Source organism: Bos javanicus, chromosome 1 (genome assembly GCF_032452875.1).
Source record: "Bos javanicus breed banteng chromosome 1, ARS-OSU_banteng_1.0, whole genome shotgun sequence".
NCBI lineage: Eukaryota > Metazoa > Chordata > Mammalia > Artiodactyla > Bovidae > Bos > Bos javanicus.
In genome coordinates this window covers 110,382,560-110,390,969 of record NC_083868.1, presented here as the reverse complement: position 1 = coordinate 110,390,969, position 8,410 = coordinate 110,382,560, and the positions used below count along the sequence as shown (strand labels likewise).

The 8,410-nt window shown below is 43.3% G+C and overlaps 1 long non-coding RNA gene across 1 annotated transcript in view; it reads left to right on the top strand.

Moving 5' to 3' along the window:
- Positions 1-8,410, top strand: part of LOC133248037 (uncharacterized) — a 28,181-nt gene that overhangs the window by 4,217 nt on the left and 15,554 nt on the right. The gene's annotated exons all lie outside the window — the stretch shown is intronic.

The window sequence follows — 8,410 nt, the reverse complement described above, 5'->3', positions numbered from 1 at the left end:
TCACCAATATGTTGTTTACCTTCCTGATTTTGCATTTAACCCTGCTTCCATTCTCATGTCTACAATATTCTAACTCCTCCTTTATGTTAAATGATTTTTTTTTTTTTTGAGATACTGATGAAATTCCCTACCTTTTGCCAGGAGCCTCCTCCACCTGATCTACCTTTTATTAATTTTCTCCTTCTTTGGACTCCCTCCTAGTATACATTCTGGCACATGATTCCATACTATCATGCAGTTACCTGAGTACTTCATGGGTGAGTTTATTGACTCCTTAAAAACAGGACCATTTTTGCATTTATTGACATTCTCCACAGAAACCCATAAGACACTGTGTATATGGCAGATACTTATCAGAGCTTGCAGGCTGACCTGCGTGCTTTTCTCCCAGGGCCTTCCATAGGCTGCCTGGTCCTGCCTTCTTTCCATCTAGAGGTCAGTCTATCCTTGAGTGTCTGTTCTACCACCACAGCCCTCTCCCTAATAGAAGCTACAGGTCCCAATTTATCTTGTTATTTTTGCAACACTTGTTAGATCAGTCACGTTTCCACTTCTGCTCTATTCTATGTCCTCACAGGGCGCTTAATAGCCCACAACCTCTGTTCTACATAGGCCCGGGCTGGGGACCAGGAGGCCTGTTGGAACTGCTACACCCAGAGAGTAGCAGTAAGGGGACAGGAACTCAAAGAAACTGTACAGTGATGTCGTTTGTGACTGAGTGTGGACAGAGGCTCTGAGACAGTATTTGGAGGTGTGTCCAGAAACGGCATGTGTGATTGAGAGTTAAAAGGCCAGTGCCAATTTGATAAACTGTAAAGCTAACGAAACCACAGGTTTGCTTTTGAAGTTAGTATCTAGTCTCATCTCTTTTATTCAGAAAAGGAAACTAAGGTCCAAAGATGAGGCTGCAAATAGCTACTCAGTAAATATCTAATGATTGCAAATAATCCAATCAAGCCAGTCTTTGGATGGATTTATTCATAATATTTAATGTCAGAAACTGGTCAGCCAGTCTTAAAGAGCTTATTGGCATGATTTCCAAACAGACCACATCAAGGAAGTGTGACCCCATCAACCCCTGGATTTTGACCCACTGAAACTGATTTAGGACTTCTAACTTGAAAAACTGTAAAATAGTATAAATTTTTGTTGCTTTAAGCCGCTAAATCTGTTGTAATTTTAAATAGCAGTTATAGAAAGCTAATGCAATGAGATCTGCCATTTCCTGGTATTCTTTAAGAAATGCTTCTCAAACTTTAAGATGTATACAGATTACCTGGGTGGAGCCTGAAAGCCCCATTTCTTAAAAAATCCTCCCAAGTGATGCTGATACTGCCAGTCTGAGAGCTATTCTGAGCAGTAAGGCTTTAGAGCACATTGGGTGATTTTACATCTTTTGCTAATCTCAGTATGGAGGAAGTGGAACCCAACAGCAGAAAGTACTGGAGGTTCTGGAGTTAACTTACTAGGGAAAAAGAAATTACTGTCACTCAGTAGCCGTGCAACTTGAGGCAAATTACTGACTTTGCTTAAATTAGTTAAACAATAATTTAAGCTGTTTTCTCACCACTAATGGCTTCCCAGGTAGCTCAAGTGATAATCTTCCTGCCAATGCAGGAGCTGAGAGAGACACGAGTTCAATCCCTGGGTCGGAAGATCCCCTGGAGAAGGAAATGGCAACCCACTCCAGTATTCTTGCCCAGAAAATCCCATGAACAGAGGAGCCTGGTGGGCTACCGTCCATGGGGTCGCACAGAGTGAGACAGGACTGAAGCAACTTAGCACATGCTCATTGCTGCTGCTAAGTCACTTCAGTTGTGTCCAACCCTGTGCGACCCCATAGACGGCAGCCCACCAGGCTCCCCTGTCCCTGGGGTTCTCCAGGCAAGAACACTGGAGTGGGTTGACATTTCCTTCTCCAAAGCATGAAAGTGAAAAGTGAAAGTGAAGTCGCTTAGTCCTGTCCGACTCTTTGTGACCCCATGGACTTCAGCCTACCAGGCTACTCCAGGCAAGAGTACTGGAGTGGGGTGCCATTGCCTTCTCCGACATGCACATTAACCACATATAAATGAATTACCAGTAAAATGAAATTAAAACGCAACAGACACAGTTCTGTCAAGTTGCCGTAACAAGTTTTAGACACTTGCTCTCAATTTCTGTACTGATTGATGACTGTAACAGTTCAGATTGGTGCCTGCCCATGGGCCACTCTTTGAGTGATATTAAATTTTTTGATAGTGAATAGATATTACTTATATAATTGCAGTTAATTGTTTTGAAAACAAATCTAATTCAGTCTAATAATAGAAATAGGGACAAAGGACAGAAATGGTTCTGAGAGAAGAGTAATCTTATGGACAAAGAAGATGGTAACAAGAAGGTGATGTGAGATCTAGGTTTTAAAAGTTAGATAGGTATTTGTCTGAAGGGTGAGTGTGGAAGAGCATTTTAGGCAGAGGGAGACAGGTCCAGGACAGAGACATACGGGACTGAGAGCGAAGAACAGTGGACATCTGTGTTTTAGCCTGCCTGGTATTGTCTCCCTTCTTTCCTTTTCCCTAGGGACCCACTCGGAGAAGGCAATGGCAACCCACTCCAGTACTCTTGCTTGGAAAATCCCATGGACGGAGGAGCCTGGTAGGCTTCAGTCCATGGGGTCGCTGAGAGTCGAACACGACTGAGCGACTTCACTTTCATTCATTGGAGAAGAAAATGGCAACCCACTTGTGTTCTTGCCTGGAGAATCCCAGGGACGGGGAGCCTTGGTGGGCTGCCGTCTATGGGGTCACACACAGTTGGACACGACTAAAGCTACTTAGCAGCAGCAGCAGCAGCAGGAACCCACAGCTTCTCCATTCTCAATGCAGGTGGTTAGGGTGGGTCTGACCTCTTCCCCAGCACCTCCCACCCCAACCCCTACACTTCCTCCTGGTGATTGGTTCAGGACAAAAGCCAGTCCAGGACTCTGTAATCCTGGCCAGGGGAAGAGAGAAACGTGCTTGTTCCTGCTAAGATTGCTGAGAGGAGGATGTAAGCCTGGCACTACAGAAGAGAACCAGTGATTGGACTGCCTCAAAAAAATCAAGAGCTATAAATCAGAATAATATTAAGAACATTGATTTCCTCAAACCTTTCCAGTAGTTTTGTTGTTACTGTTTCCCTCTATCTGGGCCTGCTGCTGCTACTGCTGCTGCTGCTGCTGCTAAGTTGCTTCAGTCGTGTCCAACTCTGTGCGACCCCATAGACAGTAGCCCACCAGGCTCCCCCGTCCCTGGGATTCTCCAGGCAAGAACACTGGAGTGGGTTGCCATTTCCTTCTCCAATGCATGAAAGTAAAAAGCGAAAGTGAAGTCGTTTAGTTGTGTCCGACTCTTATCGACCCCATGGACTGAGGCCCACCAGGCTCCTCTGTCCGTCCGTGGGATTTTCCAGGCAAGAGTACTGGAGTGGGGTGCCATTGCCTTCTCCGATAGAAAGGGCCCAGCAAATCCCTAAAAATGACATTTAAAAAATTCCATTTTCCTCTTAAGGTTGACAGCTACAATTTTGAACAATTTAGTAGCTGACTTCATTTAGTAGTGCTTTGTATTTCCAATAAGCATTCAGTATGTTTTCTTTCAGTGAAATACCAGTCTTTCACTAAGAAACTTTTAGGAATAATAGGAAATCAGCTTTTCTGAAGCACCCTACGTATTTGTCTTCTTAGTGGGAATAGGAGGTAACTTCTAGGAATCTGAGGACCACATTAGACATTTTAGAACACTGTAAAATAAAAATAAGCGAGCCTCATATTGTTCCCTTCCTTGTCACAACTCTTTTAGAAAAATTCCCTATGATTTTTGTCTTTTATGGTATTTTTCATGACTCCAGGTCAACTTTCACAGCATGTTCCTTAATTTGGAGTGGTCAGTGATTTATTATTAGATTCATATTTTCCTAGGAATAATCCATAGATGTTGTTGAATCTTTCTTTAAGCTTCATAGCAAAGGGCACGTGATGTCCAAATCTTGGTTAATTTTGATTTAGTTAAGATGCTGTCCACAAGATATATCCTCTGTAAAGGTACCCCTACACCTCTGTAATAGGTCATCTATGGGATGATTCTTTGACAGTAAATAACGTACCCAGTTTAATGACAGATCTTACATATATTTTTTCAAGAAAGAAAAATGCCTCAATGTCAAACTTTGTAGATTTGGAAGCAGTTATTTCAACAAATCTCTAGTGAGTACCCACTGAACTATGTTATGCTAAGTGCTCAGACCAAAGAGTGGAAGACAGACCAGCCAACAGGAAAATTCAAGAGTGACAAGGACCACACTAAACGTGAGCAAATGGGAATCCAAAGAAGCGAAAGATTTTAGGTGAAGAATTTATATTGAGTGGCAGGGTTATGTTAGAATTCTGGCTCTTATGATGACCAATCCAGTGTTCTTTTGGAGACAACATTCAAAGGCTTTATCATAATACTGCTTTTCCCTGGTTCAGTGTAACACTGGTTGTTACAATGAAAATAAATCACTTGACTCTGAAACTAAAACTGGCCGCTGCAGTTCATGGGGTCCCAAAGAGTCAGACAGGACTGAGCAACTGGACTGAATTGAACTGAAAACAAGCTTTCTCCAGGCCCACCATAGGACACTTTAGAGAAACTATTATTTGGATTGATTTAATACTTACATTGTGACATTAAACTGGAGACCTAGTCTAGTTTTGTTATAGGAAAATGTTTCCTTGTAGTATAACAGTGACACACACACACAGAACCGGATATTGCTCATCTGCCACACCTTGAAACTACCACAGATTTTTCTATTCACAAATCAGGAAACAATTTAGAGGTTATCTAAAAGCATCCCTACATCTTGAAAGCAACTACTTACAGTTGACTCATAATTGCTTTATAGTGTATTGTTTTCATACAAATCACCAGTATCTCAATAGCAATCCAGGTAGTGCTTAAGGTGAGAAGTATGAATCAGTGGGAGATGGCTGCTGAGTTATCAACTGTTTTGCCTGTAGGTTTAACAATATCTAATGTATACCTAATTTTCAGAATAGAAAAATAAGAGAATAGACTTGTTCAGTTGCTCAGTTGTGTTCCTGTTGGACTCTTTGCAGCCCCATAGACTGCAGCACGCCAGACTTCCCTGCCCTTCATACATTTAACCACTAGTTTATATTTATTCATTCAATCCCAACTTAAAAAAGGATCGAGGTGGGCTGTTTAGGTATTGTTCTGATGTGATTCCTTTGAGGCTGCTTTGGATCTGTAGACTCGGAAATCCCAACCCGGTCTCTCTTCCCTGGGAGAAACAGGTGGCAGCAGGGAAGACACAAGCAGGAAAAGCTCCATTGTATCCCCTCATAGTTACAGGAACTATTTTAAAAAGTGAAGGCCAAGAATCACTTCACTCTGCTTGTCCTTCTCAATAAGGAACCTCATAACGTTCTGCCTGCTTCGGGGAAGTGAATTTAGACAATCATTACAGCATGTACAATTTTTACAGGACTCTGGCGGTAACTCCCTCCTCCAGCAGCTAAAGGGCCATTTCCGATCTAGAGCCGGGTTTCTCCGAGGGCTCTTCGTGGCGGAACTGAACGAAGGGGGTGGTCAGTTGGAAAGATCTTCAACCAACCAGGGGTCAGTCTCGTGCCCACAGTCCGTGAGACAAGCGCTCGGAGTTTACTCCCCCAACCCCGCCCCAGGTCCCGCAGTGCCCGCGAAGCCTGATCGCGCTCGGCCTGGGGTCAATGAACACGTGCAAGACTTGGTTGGGCTGCCTCGGACTCCGGGGGCAGAAAGATTTCATAACGGTGGAGAGGGAGGAGCGCCCCAACCTCGTCACTTCTAAGAAGGCCCAAGCCAGCCAGGGTCGCGAGGGGAAGCGGGAAGAGACGCCTAGAAGCCGGAAAGACGGAAGGCTTCGGCCACGCCCCGCGCACGCGCGGCACACTCTTCCCTTGCGTGGCCGTGGTCGAGCGGCTTCCTCCGCCGGCTGCCGGATCTAGCTCGCCGGTCTTTTCCGCCTACCCGCTTTCCGTCCCTGCGCAGTCGCGTCGTCGCCCGCCACTCCCTTCGCCCCTCCCTCCGCAGCGCCGGCCTCTTGTGACGGCAGCGGCAGACCCCGCCTTCTTAGTCCTAATCTGATGCCAAGTGAAGGGCGTGCCGGGTATGGAGGTCGCTGGCTTCTCCTGTGGCGTGACCCTCTCTTGGAAAGGAAACGTCTTTTGTAATTTCCTAAAACTTCGAATTAAGCCTGTAAACTGTGTTCGTTTCCTAATAAGGGTGAAAACGGCCCCACACCCTAGTTGATCTTCCAAGCTAGAAGTTCTATTAAAAGGAAACTGCAAAATGTGTTGTAATTTAGGTTTATTTGAAGACTTGCTTGTCGTTTTAATGTGTTCCCTTAGTGTGTAAAGTGGGAGAGTGACATTCATAAAATGACAACTTAGCATATGGAAGCTGGGATAAGCGGTACCTAGTTGGTTTGATCGGATTAATGTGATTTTATTTTCTATTTGAATTATCCAGGTGGCATCTTGAAAGGATGGGTATAAAAAGCTGTTGAAGAACTTAACGCCGTGGTTAATCGTTTTGTAAGCAACTTGAGCCAACGCGAGGGGTACAGAAATAAAATGAGAATTTAAACGTATAAGGGGCAAAGATTTCATCTTCCTTTTACAGGCAGTGAAAAAGACTCAGATTTATATTCTTTGCCCGAGATTCTGTAATTTCTATGGTTTGCCTGAAATTCAGGCCACTGCTTTCACCATGCCAGTACTCTGGCCAGCGTGACTAAGGCTGCCTTTGGAACCCTCTGAGCCTGAGCTATTATAGCCTTTTTTCTTGTCTTCCTGCTTCACTTGTCTTTTTCCACTTTCCGTGATTTTGTTTTTTTCCCTGAGTTCTCTTGTCTCCCTCCCACTCCCCTTTTGCTTTCACGATTTCTTTAACTTCCTTTATTTTTTGATTGTTAAGCCAGCCTTTCCTTCCTCCTTTAAATGCTTCTACCTTAAATGACCAAAAAAGGAAATAGAAGAATTTTTCTTAAGGGTTTTTTTTTTTTTTTGGGGGGGGGGGATGGTTAGATATGTAGTATGTATATAGTTAGATGTAAAATCTCCTCTTCTAAAAGCTGCCTCTTACTTCTTCCCATAGATGTCCAGTGAAAGTAGGTGTGTGTATGAGAAAGAGAATAATTAAGGAAAGAAAGCGAGAGATAGGAGAGTGGAGGGAGTGTGTGGTGAGCTGTTTAGAATCAGAAACGAAAAAATAATCATGCAGTAAATGATATAAAACTCAACCTCAGATAACAACATAGCTGTAAATTCTATACAACTGAAGAAACACATCAGTTTCAATTCATCCATGCCTATGCCTCAGAGATGTATTTCCTCAGACGAGTTGTGTCTTTGCCAGAATAAACCTGTAGCTTTAGCTGCCTCTTGAGAAACAATCACAGGGCTTCTGCCTATGAAATAATAATATACAGCGATTCCAGACTACATGTCCCCCTGTAGGCTTCTCAACATGTTGGCCCCTGTGCCCAGTTCTGCAGGGGTGTTTGTTATCCTTGTTCTACACTTGGGGAACCTAAAGCCCAGAGAATCCCTCGCCTAATGTTACAGAAGGCAGAGCCTCTGCTGTTTCCAATTCCATAGTCTCTGAGTGAGCATGTCTAGTACTAAGGAATTAATATCTAATTGAAGATGATTGATAGAATTCATTAGGATATAATGTTGCCAATTGACTGAATCATGCTCTCATTACAGATTTCTCTGTTATCTGTCTTATTCTGCTTGGTTAACAATAACTTGCAGAAATTGGTGGGAAACATATTTTGCATTTTGCTAAAACAATCGAGGTTACTCCTGAAGTTTGGTTTATGTTTTAGTTCCCTATATGAAAGAAAATGCACACCTCTGTATTCCATGATTTAAAAATAACTGGAATCTTGAGGACATTATGCTAAGTGAAATAGAGACAAATATAGTATGATCTCACTTACATGTGGAATGTTAAGAAAGATTCAGAAACAGACAGTAGAATGGTGGGAACCAGGGGTTGAGGGGTAGAGGAAATGAGATGTTAGCCATGGGGTCCAAACTACAGTGATGTGAGGAATAAATTCTGGGAATGTAATGTACAGAATCGTGACTACAGTTGACAATACTGTATTATATACTTGGAAGTTGCTTAGAGAGTAATCTTTTTATTCCTCTGGCTTTACTGAGATATAATTGACAACACTGTAGAAGTTTAAGGTATCAGATCAGATCAGTTGCTCAGTCGTGTCCGACTCTTTGCGACCCCATGAATCGCAGCACGCCAGGCCTCCCTGTCCATCACCAACTCCTGGAGTTCACTCAGACTCACATCCATTGAGTCAGTGATGCGATCCA